The 15,456-nt window shown below is 43.2% G+C and overlaps 2 protein-coding genes across 7 annotated transcripts in view; both read right to left on the reverse strand.

Annotated features, from left to right (window-relative positions):
• CIITA (class II major histocompatibility complex transactivator) overlaps positions 1-15,456 on the reverse strand; it is a 1,021,617-nt gene that overhangs the window by 565,872 nt on the left and 440,289 nt on the right. The window lies entirely within an intron of this gene.
• The window catches only part of LOC310664329 (multidrug resistance-associated protein 1-like), a 76,579-nt gene that overhangs the window by 59,741 nt on the left and 1,382 nt on the right, over positions 1-15,456 (reverse strand). The window contains exon 1 of one of the 5 annotated variants that reach the window (XM_083413332.1): positions 11,174-11,442. The exons of 3 other annotated variants lie outside the window; for them this stretch is intronic. The gene's annotated coding sequence lies outside the window, so the exon portion shown is untranslated. Of the gene's footprint in view, positions 1-11,173; positions 11,443-15,456 lie in introns of those variants that run through there. One more of the 5 variants, XM_083413331.1, reaches the window with a different exon arrangement.

Consider the following 15,456-nt stretch of genomic DNA (forward strand, 5'->3'; position numbering starts at 1 on the left):
GCAAGGGACTATATTTGCACAATGCGGCAACGGAAAGATAAGAGACGGGAAGCCCGTTTTTGCATGACCTGAATCTGCACTCCTTTGTTGACAGCTCTGCAGATGTTAAGAGGAGCCTCTGGAAAGTAGAGGAGGGGTGAAGGCATGACAGCTCACTTTTTTTTTTGGCGGTGGGTGACCCTGGGTGAACCTGTCGCTGAGTGAAGCCTCACATAACCTTCCCAGAGGCTGAATATAGCAAGGCGTCTTTCAACCCCCAGCCTATGCCTGACGTTTGAGCACCTGCCTTTTCAATCTGGGAAGCTTACTGAGTGTGCAAAAGGATGCACATACAACCCCCCCTACACCAGATCTTACTTTAAAAATTAACATAACGAAGACGAGGCAGATGCCCTTTCCTACGCCCTCCAGAGATACTGAAGCTTTCGCACCACTGCTGCTAGCATTATCAGTACTTCAGCCTTTCAGGGCAGTTGCACGCACTGTCAATCCTGCAATAATCCGGTAACTCACACCACATTTAAAGGATGAGTTTAGGGTCAACACCTGCTTCTTCATCCCTTGGAAAGGCACCCAAAAACAGCAGCAGTCTGGCTGCAACAGACTAATAATAATAATAATAATAATAATAATATATTTATACCCCGCCCATCTGGGTGGGTTTCCCCAGCCACTCTGGGCAGCTTCCAACGGAATATTAAAATACAATAGTCTATTAAACATTAAAAGCTTCCCTAAACAGGGCTGCCTTCAGATGTCTTCAGATGGCAGAAGCTTTCAAGGGCTAGTACAAGGATGGGCTAGTACAAAGTGTTGCTGGACCGCAGCTCCCATCATCACTGGCCACTGGCTAAGCTGGCTGGGGCTGATGGGAGCTGAAGTTCAGCAACATCTAGAGGGTACATTGGCTACCCATGGTCCATGACTATCGGCCATGTTGGCTGGGTTGATGAGAGTTGGAGCAGACTAGAGCCTCAGTCCATAAACATTTTGTGTATGAGGTGTTTGGGGAGGGGTAGTACCTCCGGTGGGGGCGGGGACATGTTGTGCTCCTTCTGGGGTAGTCTGTCCATCTTTGGTCCCCACGCTGCACTCGGCTCTCACCTGTGGCTCCTAGAAGCTGTCAGCAGGCAACAGCAGCCACGTTCCGGGAAACAGCTTTGACTGGCCGGCTAAACCAGGGGAGAGGCCCCAATGGGTCTCAAACCCTCAGTGAGTTAGGGACTTCCCCTGCGTGCAAAGACAGGCTCCAGTGGATTGAGCAGACAAGACCAATGGTCAAGAAGGCAGTTTCTGCACATGATATAGCGCAGTGGTTCTCAACCTTGCGTCCCAGGTGTTTTTGGCCTACAACTCCCATGATCCCTAGCTCACAGGACCAGTGGTCAGGGATGATGGGAGTTGTAGGCCAAATACATCTGGGGGCCCAAAGTTGAGAAAGGCTGATCTAGTGGGAAGTGAGGGGCACATGGAGCTCGTCAACCTGGGAAGCCCATTTCTCTGCTCTGCTGCTTCAGACTGAGGTTCATGGCAGGGGAAATCACACAACAATGTTCCTTCATCCAAAATCTGAGCAGAAGGGAGATATATATATATATATATATATATATATATATATATGCAGGTTTTGGTGTCCTCGGGTGTCTTCCCGTGTAAAAGTTGGGGTGTCTAGGCGACGTTTCGACGAGGTCTCACTCGTCATCTTCAGGCTGGTGCTTTCGGCTTCTTGTTACTGGAACAGAGCAGGATCTCAGTGTTTGAGTTCCTATAAATACTGTTGAGGAGGTGTGGTGTATAGCCTCCAATGTTCTGGGCAGAGAGGAGGTTCCCAGGCTAGTGTGCCTTTTCTTCTTTTGTTCCTTAATTACTTGAGGGATATCTTGAGTGATTTCTTGAGTGATTTCCTGAATCCCACTTAGGTGGGTCATTAGGTGTGGATTAGTTGCTAAAGCCTTCGTGTCTTGAACTCTTGAACTTTGTGAAGAGTTTTTCTGAGAAGATGGCTGTACTGCACTTGGTTGTGCTCTGGCTTGGCTTCGTGTATAGGGGCGAGCTGTGGTTTTGTGGCCTGTGCCAGCCAGATCTGTGTAGGGATTGCAGGGGGGTGCAGCATCCGGAGGTGCCACCCTGGTTTGGCTACTGGATGGTGTCTGTAATTTATCTGTGGAGAGGGTCTGGGTTTGGGTCTGGTGTGGTTGATTGGTGATGGCGTTCTGTGTGCCTCTGGATCTGGTGTCAGATTTTGTGGGGAGGGCTAATTTCCAGATGTCTGGCAAGCGGGATGTGTCGTCACGCTTGTTCATGTTGTGAGGGTGTTTCTCTATCTCGATGGCTTCCATGATTATTCTCTTGTGGTGATGTTCCATGTTAAAGAGCAATTTGGAATCTGCAAAATTAATTTCGTGTCCTGTTTCTTTCATGTGTTGGAAAAGAGAGGAAGTTTTTTCTTCTTTTTTGACGGCATTCTTGTGTTCTGCGATCCGTGCATTTATTCGTCTGTTTGTTTGTCCAATGTACGTGGCTGGGCAGACTTTGCAGGGTATTTCATAGACCCCTTGGTTTTCCAACTGAATTTTATCCTTGGGGTTTCTGAGGATATTGGCTATTTTTTGGTTGGTGCAAAAGGCTGTTTTGATATTGTGTTTATGGAGGATTTTGCTAATTTTATCTGTAGTGCCCTTGATATAAGACACAAGAATGCCGTCAAAAAAGAAGAAAAAACTTCCTCTCTTTTCCAACACATGAAAGAAACAGGACACGAAATTAATTTTGCAGATTCCAAATTGCTCTTTAACATGGAACATCACCACAAGAGAATAATCATGGAAGCCATCGAGATAGAGAAACACCCTCACAACATGAACAAGCGTGACGACACATCCCGCTTGCCAGACATCTGGAAATTAGCCCTCCCCACAAAATCTGACACCAGATCCAGAGGCACACAGAACGCCATCACCAATCAACCACACCAGACCCAAACCCAGACCCTCTCCACAGATAAATTACAGACACCATCCAGTAGCCAAACCAGGGTGGCACCTCCGGATGCTGCACCCCCCTGCAATCCCTACACAGATCTGGCTGGCACAGGCCACAAAACCACAGCTCGCCCCTATACACGAAGCCAAGCCAGAGCACAACCAAGTGCAGTACAGCCATCTTCTCAGAAAAACTCTTCACAAAGTTCAAGAGTTCAAGACACGAAGGCTTTAGCAACTAATCCACACCTAATGACCCACCTAAGTGGGATTCAGGAAATCACTCAAGAAATCACTCAAGATATCCCTCAAGTAATTAAGGAACAAAAGAAGAAAAGGCACACTAGCCTGGGAACCTCCTCTCTGCCCAGAACATTGGAGGCTATACACCACACCTCCTCAACAGTATTTATAGGAACTCAAACACTGAGATCCTGCTCTGTTCCAGTAACAAGAAGCCGAAAGCACCAGCCTGAAGATGACGAGTGAGACCTCGTCGAAACGTCGCCTAGACACCCCAACTTTTACACGGGAAGACACCCGAGGACACCAAAACCTGCATTCCTGTACCCGTGAAAATCTACGAAAGCAAATATATATATATATATATATATGAAAGAAAAATCCCAGAGAGAGAAAATAAGATTATCATGGAGATGACAGTTGCAGACTAGCTTTCTCAACAAGCTGATTATCTACATAAAGGGAATTTTCTTCACATGGAAGCATCCAGCCACACAAACTCCCACTTGCAGCCTGAAGCGATAACTGCCCAGAAACAGACTTGCCACCTTATCTGCTGCTTGTGCAAGCATGGCCTTAATTAACTAGTGCCAGTGCTTTGCTAGGCACTAATGTTTTTATTTGGCATACAAAGCAGATTATTCAAGTGGGATGAGCTTGGTATATTTCTCTCCAACTCTGAGGTTGTGAACTATTAGAATACCACAACCTGGGATGGATCCCGGGAGCGAAAGAAACACCGGCTCTTAAAGCAGGTCCCTTCTGACCCCCGTTATATTTGGGGGGAGCAGAGGCAACAAGTAACCGGTGGGTGACTTGCGGAAAGGTTCCCCAAGGAAGAATCCTCAGCTGAACAGAGTCATCTTAAAGGTCATCTGAGGGCACATCCAAAAAACTTTGACCACCTTGAGAAAACCATACACACTTCTCCAACAACTTCTTCCACAGGTATTTTCTATGACTTAACTGTGCAACGAGAGGCAATGTATTGAAAATGAAATTACTGCAATATGCTGCTACTTCACGGCAGGGTGTGCCATCCCTATGGCAAACACTGCCGTCCCCTCCCTGCAAAAATCCTGCAGGTAATTACAGCCACCGGCAATTCAACCAGGTCTCCTGTGAAGAAAACGCCTGGAAAATCTATCTCTGCAAATCAAGGAACATCTGCTGCATGCATTTTACCTCAAACAGCGCCTCGAAACAACCTTTGCCACTGTTATTTTGCTTTTACTACACACAGAAGTTTGCTGTGTTCCTAGCACCAAATTGAAAGATCCAGGCAATCTGCAGTTTTAACTAAATGAAATAGAAAAGAGCAAGCAAGTTGCTACAAAGACTCTCAAAAAGATAAGCAATTTCGGGTGAAAACTCCACGCCAAAAAGGAGGACAAAGCAAAGCAGCCCGTTCCGAGTTCAAAACGCTTAACAGCCAATTAATATTACTTTTCACCCGCCCACAGAAGTGTGCACCAATGGAGACCGCAACAGGTTATTTCCAGAATTTTAATCCTTTGAAGACAAATGTAACCTGAATTAGTAAGCTACATTTTTTTGCACATCAGACACTGGACACTGAAAAGTCACTATCAGAAAGCCTGCATGTATGTACTTTGCAGCAACCATCAACTACGTAGGTAAACATTATTATCTGATCGGATCCGGCTGGATCTCTTTCTGCAAAGTTATTAGGACATATTATCAGAGCAACTCACATATCTCAGCATAAGAGCAATCACACGGTTATCCGCATCGTGCATCATTAAGCCCTGCAGTTATATTATAAAGTAGATTTGAAATCAGCCTGCCCAATTCAGAAGCACAAGGGAATTCGCTTACTGGAGAAAACAAGTAAAAGAAATTGTGAAAAACAGTCTGAAGGCACATGATGCAGCCACTACACTGAAGCTAAGCAACTCTGAGTATCTCAACAGACCCCTTCGGGCCCCTTGTAAATGCTGCACTGAGTTCCACAGGGGGAAATAATACCGACACTAAAATAAAAACCAACAGGCACAAGATTCAGAGGAAATCCATGGATGTGTCAGTAATAAAGATACTGACACATTGGCTGTACAGGTAAGTAGAAAACCGTTTATTAAGTGAGCACAGTTCCTCTCTTCTGAGCAGAACGGAAATTCCACAAAGTGTCCTGATTTATGGCACCTCTTGGGAAAGGAAAAATGGGAAACACCTAGAGAAAGGGTCATGGTGTACTGGAGTTGTGAACCCAAGAGCGAGCTAGTTGTAAAAGCCAAGCAACTGATGAAACAACAGCTTGTTTTAAGGGCAAGATTTACTGGGTGTATGAAAGGAATGTGGGGGGGCACAAAACAAAAACTGTAAGTTGCAAGGAGAATGTGGACAATAAGCTTGCCTCAAATGTAACTTATAGCAGAGTTGCCTCTACTGGGTGTAAAGGTAAAGGGTAAAGGGATCGCTGATCATTAGGTCCAGTCACAGACGACTCTGGGGTTGTGGCGCTCATCTCGCTTTATTGGCTGAGGGAGACGGCATACAGCTTCCGGGTCATGTGGCCAGCATGACTAAGCCGCTTCTGGCGAACCAGAGCAGCGCATGGAAATGCTGTTTACCTTCCCGCTGGAGTGGTACCTATTTATCTAATTGCACTTTGACGTGCTTTTGAACTGCTAGGTTGGCAGGAGCAGGGACCGAGCAACGGAAGCTCATCCCGTTGCGGGGATTCGAACCGCCGACCTTCTGAACGGCAAGCCCTAGGCTCTGTGGTTTAACCCACAGCGCCCCCCGCACCACACTACTGTGCATAGTGCCACATACTAAAAGCACTGGCCTTTTCAAACAATGCCTTTTTCCCCACCGCTCTCGTTTCTCCTCCTGCAAACATTCATGGGGAGAGCACCAGATCAGCAGCCCAAAAACACACGAGAAATGTCCAGATCAGCTTTGACAGCGGTGCTATTGATTAGCCAGAGTCAGAAGGCTACAGGGCCCACCAGCGGGCAGCGAAGGCACCCTCTCAGCATTTAAATCCCAAAGAGAAGCGGCAGTCCTCAAACAAATTGCTCCAGCGTCGGTCACACAAATGCAGAGTAAACAGATTTTCTTTCCCATTCTATTTCAGCAGGTTACTGGAACAAACTACAGCCCTTTAAACAGCAGTCTCTTTTCAGGGATGTCAAGCAAGGCAGAAGGGCCACATTTTCCTTCCAACAGCGGTGCAAAAGGTAGAATTTTGCTATGTGCAGTTTCTCATGGCAGGAAGAGATGTGTCCTGCATGACTTCAAAAAGCAGAACAGCCTTGTCCTAAACAGAGTTGGCCCAAGCATTTTTATGTCACAGGAATAATAATATATTTTTTTTAAGTACTGTGCAGTAACAGTTCCAAACTTTGGTTCTCCTTGCACAGCATTCATCATAATCATGAGTCACAAATATCTGCGGGGAAAAGCACTGACTAAGCCATGGAAACAAACAAAAAGATGAGTTGGGTAGAAAGTCTGTTGCTGCATGGAAGAAGGAGTCGTGGGAAGAACAGGGAAAAAACTCGCTTCTATCTTTAAATTAACTGAAGTTTACCACTGTATCCAAACCCAGACAAATGTGGCAATTCTTTAGTATGTTTGACTGAAACTAGCTAACAACAAACCATAGTTAAGATAAACCACAGTTTAGGGTTCAGACAAAACACTAAACTGCTGCTTACTGAAAATGGAAGCAAAAGCTTCCGATCTCTCCTTGTGAGACAGAGGTAGAAAAGCACACAAAAGTTCAGCACCTTATCTGAATATAAGGTAAAATGCAGGAAAATGGCTGCACAGGTTGTAAAGGGGGTGCTAAATCCACAAAAAAGCAGAGACATCACCTTGCCAACAAAGGTCCATATAGTTAAAGCTATGGTTTTCCCAGGAGTGATGTATGGAAGTGAGAGCTGGACCATAAAGAAGGCTGATCACTGAAGAATTGATGCTTTGTATTATGGTGCTGGAGGGGACCCTTGAGAGTCCCATGGACTGCAAGAAGATCAAACCTATCCATTCTTAAGGAAATCAGCCCTGAGTGCTCACTGGAAGGACAGATCCTGAAGCTGAGGCTCCAATACTTTGGCCACCTCATGAGAAGAGAAGACTACCTGGAAAAGACCCTGATGCTGGGAAAGATGGATGGCACAAGGAGAAGGGGATGACAGAGGACGAGATGGTTGGACAGTGTCATAGAAGCTACCAGTATGAGTTTGACCGAACTGCGGGAGGCAGTGGAAGATAGGAGTGCCTGGCGTGCTCTGGTCCATGGGGTCACGAAGAGTCAGACACGACTAAATGACTAATCAACAACAAACAAATCCACAAAAAGAGCTGTTCTGGGTTGAACCAAGGCCTACATGCCAGTCCCAAAGTGGCCGATCAGATGCCTCACAAGCAATATGTGCCTCGTGCTCCCACTTTGAGGAAAAGGTGGTTCAAATGCAACCATGGCTCTCTGCCTATATGAGAAACCTGTTCCAACTACTGAAGCTTGCAAGGCTTACCAGAGAAGCGGTAGTGGCTAGAGTATTAAGAGCACAACCAGGGAGAATCCGGTTCAAATCTCCACTCAGCCATGAAACACACCAGATGACCTTGGACCAATCTCTTGTCTCTCAGTCCTACCTGAGCCAGGTACAAATAAGATAAAATGCAGAGGAGTTTTCTTATGCATCCCCATGAGCTCCTCAAAGGAAGGGCAACATAAATATAACTAACAATACCAGGGAGAAGCAAAGAGGGTATCCTTGAGGAGTAAAAATATTCTCTAGCAGAGACAAATAGGAGCCGATCCGTTAAATGTTTTCTCCAGGAATTTGGCAATTTCAACAAAAGCAAAAGCTCTAGAGATGGGTGGTCCAGCCTGCAAGGCCTGTTTGGGCGCCCCTTGGCAACATTCAAGGAAAAACATCTTAAAGCCTTAAAATTATATTTTGTGTGTGTGCGTCATTGATTGATTGGTTGATTTTATTTCCATGTCACTTTTCATTCACGTGAACCACAAACTGGCTTACAAACAATAAACGATAACCTGATATAACATCACAAATACAACATAAACCATATAGAATAATTAAGAAATCACCAGTAAAACGATTACAATCTGTAAGACACTATTTACAAAACAGCTCAAAAAAAAGCTGAATGGCACAATTACAATAAAAAATTACAATAAAAGTCGTATTATAGGATTCACAGCATTCATAATCTATAAAACAGCATTAAAAGCTTTAACAAACAGCAACCAAAAGTTAACTAAGCACTGTTGAATTCATACAAACACGTTCTCCATCCTCATGACTCATAATCTTTCACACTGTTCAGTTCTTCAAAAAATCAACAACACATATACATAATGCCTGAAGCAGCAGTTCCCTTCTGCAGGCTCCTAGGGCTAGAGGGTGGGGCAAGGCAGGTGGAAAAAGCCATCACCTGAATCACAGAATAGTAGAATTGGAAGGGACCTTGAGGAGCATCTAGTCCAACCCTGTACAATGCAGGAATATGCAGCTGTCCCATGCGGGGATCGAACCTGACACCCCGGTGTTATCAGCACCACGCTCTAACAAACCTAGCCATCGCAGCTATGTGGCCAGCATAATGTCTCTCTCCCCTAACCATCTGATTGTGTGTTAATTCTGTTTACTATTTTTAAAAATTCATGTATTTAAATATATTGTGTATATTAAATATATTGTGGACCCTTTTAATTTACAATGGGGAAATTAAATTAAGTGTGTGGTCCGAGAGTTCTGTGTTGAATAACTCTTGTGGCCCACTTGGTATGAAAAGTTGGACTGCCCTGTTCTAGAGAAATGGCACATTCGCTCCAATTAATTTCTCGCCATAAATAAATCGCAGTCATAACTACTGTTCAGCCTCCAATATACTTGCATAACTTATAATAATCCTACATGCCTGGCACATATCCCCATATGCATATTAACTTTCAGTATTATTAAAGAAGAGGTGTTTATTGATTTAACCATTGGCCCTACTCCCAATCCCAGCAGTTCAGCTATAATTTCCAAAACTGTGATGGCAACCCATGATATGTGGGGAGATAATCTGGTAGGAAGGGAAGAGAACTAAGAGGCTTGAGTTTTTCACAGCTCAAATTTGTTTCAATTGAGCCTATTTAGGTGAATTATCCATTTGCACTGGGAACTCGGGCTGTTACAATCAGCCACACAGCTCCATTCCTAAAGAGAAACAGGACAAAGCCATTCTCTTTTCAACCATTACTAGAACGACTACAAGTTAGCAGGCAAAACAGCAGAATCAGAAAACAGTAATTGCTCCTTTAATTAAGGCCACCAAGGCAGGACTTAAATGGAACTGGGTAAAGGTTTTGGCTTTCTTGTCAAACTCTGGAAAAAAGCCAAAAACAGAAGCGAGACAGAGAGTGCATGATGTTCAATCAGTTACTACAGTATAATGAAAGGGACATCCACACATACTGAAAACTAGACACACTGGACTTTACATACTGCACCGATGGAAACTTGCTAAAAAGTGTAAGAAAGGAAACTTAGCAGGGAATTAGCATGACCTTCAACAAACAATAAGCTCCCTTTCTTTCTGCCCACAGCCAACTCAGTGTTGAAAGGCTTCTTCCAACGACTGCATTCTTGAAACTTCTAGGTCTTCGTGTGTTTTGCAAATCAATGTTAGAGACATGCTCTTACACCTGAAACAATTAACTTGTGGGGAAGACTAAGAATTCTCCATCTGTAGATAGGCCCACCTTCCCTGTCTCTGCAAGAGTTACCCGTCTGAAGGATGCCTTCTAACCAGATGGAGGCAATCTGAAATCAGCAATTGCTACAGAGAGGCAACAGGTAGCCTCCATGGAGAACAGATCGCTTCGCTGTCTGCATCAGCAGTGACTGAATTATCCAAACACACGGGATGTAGGCTGGAGGAAGAATTACCCGTCCCAAATGGAGGCACACAGAAAGGAAGACCAGAGCAGTGAGTCACACAGAGGCACACCAGGCAGCCCCCTCTGTCTATGAATACTTTGGGCTCTTGGCACGCAAATAGTTACCCTGAGCAGTGCTTTCTTCTGGGGGGACACAGGGCTACACATACCCCTAAACATTTTGTGAATGTTTGGCCTCACTGAGGGGCAGTATTTCCATATGAGTAGGAAAATAAGAGTACTCCTAAACAATTTTTTTTAAAGAAAAAAGCACTGACCATGAGGCTGAGAAAAATGACACAAATTGTGCCACACCATGCCCATCTAACTGGCTTAAGTAGGCCTAAATTTTCTAGCCTAGAGTGCATAATACTGCAGCTCTACAGTGGAACAAATTCGTACCAAAATCAAAGCAGGTACAGGAATGTAAACAGCAAATTACTAGTGGGGAGCAGTGTTAGAAATTCCCCAGGCTCCAGGCCAACTTAAAACATGGGTTACTGGTGCCGCAGTAGAAAGTATAGGCACTGTTTCCCACTCAATGAAATTTCTTTTTCTTATTTATTTCATTTCTATTCCGCTTTGTATTTTAAAGGAAAAAATCCCGAAGCGGTTCACAACACGTTAAAACATCAAAGGAAACAATCCAGAATACAGTCATACCTTGGTTCTCAAACAGAATCCGTTCCGGGAGTCCGTTCGACTCCTGGAACCACTTGAAAACCAAGGCGCGGCTTCCTGCAGTCAATCGAAAGCTGCGCCGGATGCTCGGCTTCCAAAAATTGTTCAAAAACCAGAACGCTCACTTCCAGTTTTCGATCGTCCGTGAGGCGAAACATACAAGTTCCAAGGCGTTTTGCAACCAAGGCACGACTGTAAGACAAATTCAAGCTTCCAGGAAAATATTTCAGATCCTTCTCCAAGTGACATTTTGTTTTCCCCATATCTATTTACCTGCTTAATTTACAGAGCTGCCTCATAGCAGAAGTATTCTAGAAAGAATTGCACAAACACCCCTTACCAATTTTGTTTAGCTGCACACAACTGGAATCCGATTTAAGGTGTGCTTCCTTACAGTAATACCAACACTGCCATCGCAAGCAAGGCAGAACACACAAGAAGTGCCTTCTAGGAAAATCTGAGTCTCCACAGGGAACCTCCCTTTCAACAAGTCTCCGCTGAAACTTTGGCTTGTGTAATAACTATTTCCCAGCCGGTGGGTCCAGTTATCAAAGCGTTCCAACCTTCAGAAGTCCTTCATTAGTCACAAACCTTCGGCCAAAATAGCAAGCTACAACTTATCCTGACTTTACAAGGGCAGCTAAGTGAGACTTCAAAGCTGCTGGTTCTTTACCCAGTCAGGAGAGCAAGAACCTATTTATTGGCTTAGCAATTGCAAGCACCTCAGGGCAGGGAGCTCCCCCATGCACACACACACACACACACACACACACACAGGGCACTGTGATCCCAGTAAGTCAGGCCTCTTTCCTTTCTTGTTGCAAATGGTGCTCTGAACGCTCATTCAGCCAACAGCGACAGATCACTTATATATAGAGTCTTCTGTGCAATTTTCAGATGCAGGTAGACAGCAAGTGTTAAATCATAATATTTGCATGAGGGAGAGGAACCCCATTGTATACACCCTTGCACAAGTCTGAGGACAGACAAACCAGTTACCTAAGCAGTAACCCACAGTATTGGGCATATTCTCAAATTCCCTTATGACCAGGGTGGATTTGATTTAAATCATGATTTAAATCACTAGTCAGTAAGACTTGATTTAAATCATTTTTTTTTACAGAAAGACATTCCTGCTGGTACAATATTAATATTTACAACCAGATGAAGGCTTCATTTTTTGAATAATAAATTTTCAGAGTAGTTTTTACAGTTACTGGGATATCAAAAATTACTGATTTGGTTATACTATTAGAAATACATAGACAGATAATTATGAACTTACAGTGGAGTTTAATAAGTTAACTGTTTATATTTGGACAACTTTTCTGCTGTACTTTATTGGAAGGAGAAAAATAATCATTTCCTTAAGAACAATTTAAACCATTTATTTAACTAAAACAATAACATTATAGCATATGCATCCATGTTTGTTAACTGATGTGGTTAAACTTTTCAAAAACAAAACAAAACACCCAACTTAGGCTGAGTTTCAGCACACATGAAAAGCTTAAAACAAATTCTTATTTCCTGATAAATACCCTTTGGAATATAATTTAACTTATACAGAAAACTATCTTTAGAAATATTTTTTCCTCCAAAAACATTTTATTTTGAAAATCCAATTTAAATAATAAAAAAATTGATTTAAATAAAAAAAATTCCATTTATTTTAAAAAAATCATTGATTTTTATCCACCCTGCTTATGACCATTATTAAAATTTCAGCATGGAGGAAGTTTTTACACAGGGTAAAAAAAAGGAAAGTGGCTGACAGAGGTGCCCATTTTAATCACTCTCTCAAATTTCCCACCAATATCTTACTAACAGCTGAATACTTTTTTTTGTTCTTGCTTAAGCATAAAAATAGTAGTCCCCAATGGTAAGCTATAAAATGTTGTATTTAACTCCTTTATATCCCAAATTCCCCATAAAAAAAATTCCATCAAAGTAATTTAAATCTCATGCCGAATATCAGATTATAAAACACCCACAAAAGTCTGATGCAAGAACAGTACAAACAGCAAAGGGAGGAAAAACAGACATCGAGCCAACCTCTGGAGGCGTGAAAAGGCAGGAATCTTTGCCAACAGATGCTTTAATGGATGCATAAAACATCAGGCATTCAATTTACTGCCATGTCCCAGGAGGGAGTTTCATAAACAGGGTGCTGCCACACAGGACAAGGCTCCACTCTGGTAACTTAACCCAGCCTTCCCCAATGATTTGAACTTTTAAGTCTAAAACATCTGGAAGGAACCAGGTTGACGAAAGCTAACTTGATCTCTTTCAAAGAATGGATGTGTGCACTTGGGGAAAGGCATCAGAAGCTGATCTAAAGGAGCAGGCAGGTTGACACACACCCAGTTTTACATCAAATGGGTGCATGCAAATTAGTGCCAGGCTTCCTGGTGGTGGCAAGGCTCCTTTTTCACACAGTGCAATTAAAGTATGGCAGTTACAGAGCCACACAAGTGTGTGCGAATTCCAAAGTTAGACCAAGTCTTCTCCCAACATGGCGCCCGCCAGTGGTTTTGGCCTACAACTCCCATCAGCCCCAGACAACATGGCCAATGGGATGGGATAATGAGAGCCGTAGTTCAACCACACCTGGAGGGCACTAGGTTGGGCTAAACTGGAAGCTGCAGTCCTCTCATAGAGCTGATACTGGTGGCTGGGACAATGGGGGTTGTAGGCCAAAATTATCCAGAGTTTGGGAACAGCTGGTTTAGACAGTGGAGGGAAACTGTCAGTGCTACTGAACACCTGGATTTTCCAGTTTTGTTTTTTAAAGAAGGATCAAATGGCACATTACAGGATACGGTACTTCTTTTCAGATTTTCCCTGGCCATTAGATAGGACTCTGTTTCATGTGTCTGAATCTTCTGAATTTCAGTTTTACTTCCTTTTCATACTGCTGCTTACTGGTTTCAGGTTGCTTTTGTTTTAATTACAGAGTTTTGTTATTTTAGACTGTACATTGCTTAGAGGCTCAGAATTTTTTTTTTGCTCATTTTTTCATGCAATTTATATACTGCTTGCTTGTTTTAAAAAAATAACCCTCAAACAGCTTATAAAAATTATGCAGCATAAATGCTTTTAAGCAAATAAGGCCCCTTTTATTTAATAATAAAGCCACTTTATTAATGTACAATAAACGAATGACAAGAACCAGGTAAAACCAACTACCTCCAGCTTTCACTGGTTACGAAATTCTAAAGAGAAAGTCATGATGAGACATAATTTCTCCATGCAAACTTTCACCGAACTGGAATCATGCCACTTAACTTCACATACCTGCATCACTCAAGAGCATTAAGGCTCATTATTGCAGTACGGAGCAGAAAAGTAAAAGTATTTGCCCCCAAGTGTCAGATTCTCTCTAAAACACGTGTGCCAACAAATATACCGTATGTCAGAAATAAAGAAACTTCCACTAACAATGCAAACCTACACATCTACTCAGACAAAAGTCTGAGTTCATAGAGTTCAATGTGGTTTATTTCTTGTTAAGGGTACACAAGATTGCAGCCAAATAGCTTCTGCACACAGAAATTGAATCCAAATTAACAGATGCAGAAGTCAGCAAAAACACGTTTTTGTTTTTTAGAAAAGGAACATGAGTTAAGAGAGCAGCATTTACCACTTCCTTGCCCTGTACTCCAATATTACAGTCTCTTAGGTGTGGGCCTGTTATATAAGCTGTTGGTGCACACAGTTGTGTGTGTGTGTGTTTACATCGCTTCGTAACAAAGACAACCCTAACCACATTAAGGATAGAAGCCACTTCAGAACAAGAAAAAGGAATTGGAATGCAAAACAAGTTCAGGGCGTCTTCTGAAGTTTTGAAAGAGGGTAAAACATGCCATCTGAAATACACAGCTTCCATGTGACGTGTTAAACATGACACCAGCACAAAAGCAAACACTTCTACAAAAGATGAACCAGAGATTAGCCACAATAGCAACTGCCAGGCGGCCAGTCTCAGCAAAGAAGATCCAACAGATATTTTAAAAAAACTGACACGTTGCAAAGGCTTCTCCCTTTTTCTGCTTTATGAAAACCGTTCCACGTTTAGAAGCAGGCCAGGGGAACACCTGAGGATCCTGAATGAGAGCAGGCAAAACCAGAGCAGGTGCAAACCTGATTTCTTTGCTCCAGGTTGCATTCAGTGAGCAGTTGGCAACATCATAGAATTGTAGAGTTGGAAGGGGCCACGAGGGTCATCTAGTCCAACCCCTGCAATGCAGGGATCTTGGAATGAGTTTAACACAGTCTATTCATGGCAATGAAGGGAGATGGGGGACTGCTGACTGTTCTAATGCAATTTTAAACATAATTTGTTAAGCCCACTTATTTGAAAGACTATGATCCCATGCACACTCACCTGGGAGTAAGCCTCACTGAGCTCCATGGGACTTGCTTCCAAGTAAACATGCTTAGCATTACCGTGTGTGTAAATTACAGACTAAAGCAGGCAGCAGAAAAACAGTAATGGAGCCCAAAATGCACACACATGACTCAGAAGCATATGCAACTGTGCTTACTCCCAGGTTAATGAGAGTGAAGTGTGGCTGCCTAGCAGTGCAAATCCTAAATATGCTTACTCATGAGCAGGCCCTG

Source organism: Podarcis tiliguerta (assembly GCF_965153285.1).
Source record: "Podarcis tiliguerta genome assembly, chromosome: 14".
NCBI classification, from domain to species: Eukaryota; Metazoa; Chordata; class Lepidosauria; order Squamata; family Lacertidae; genus Podarcis; species Podarcis tiliguerta.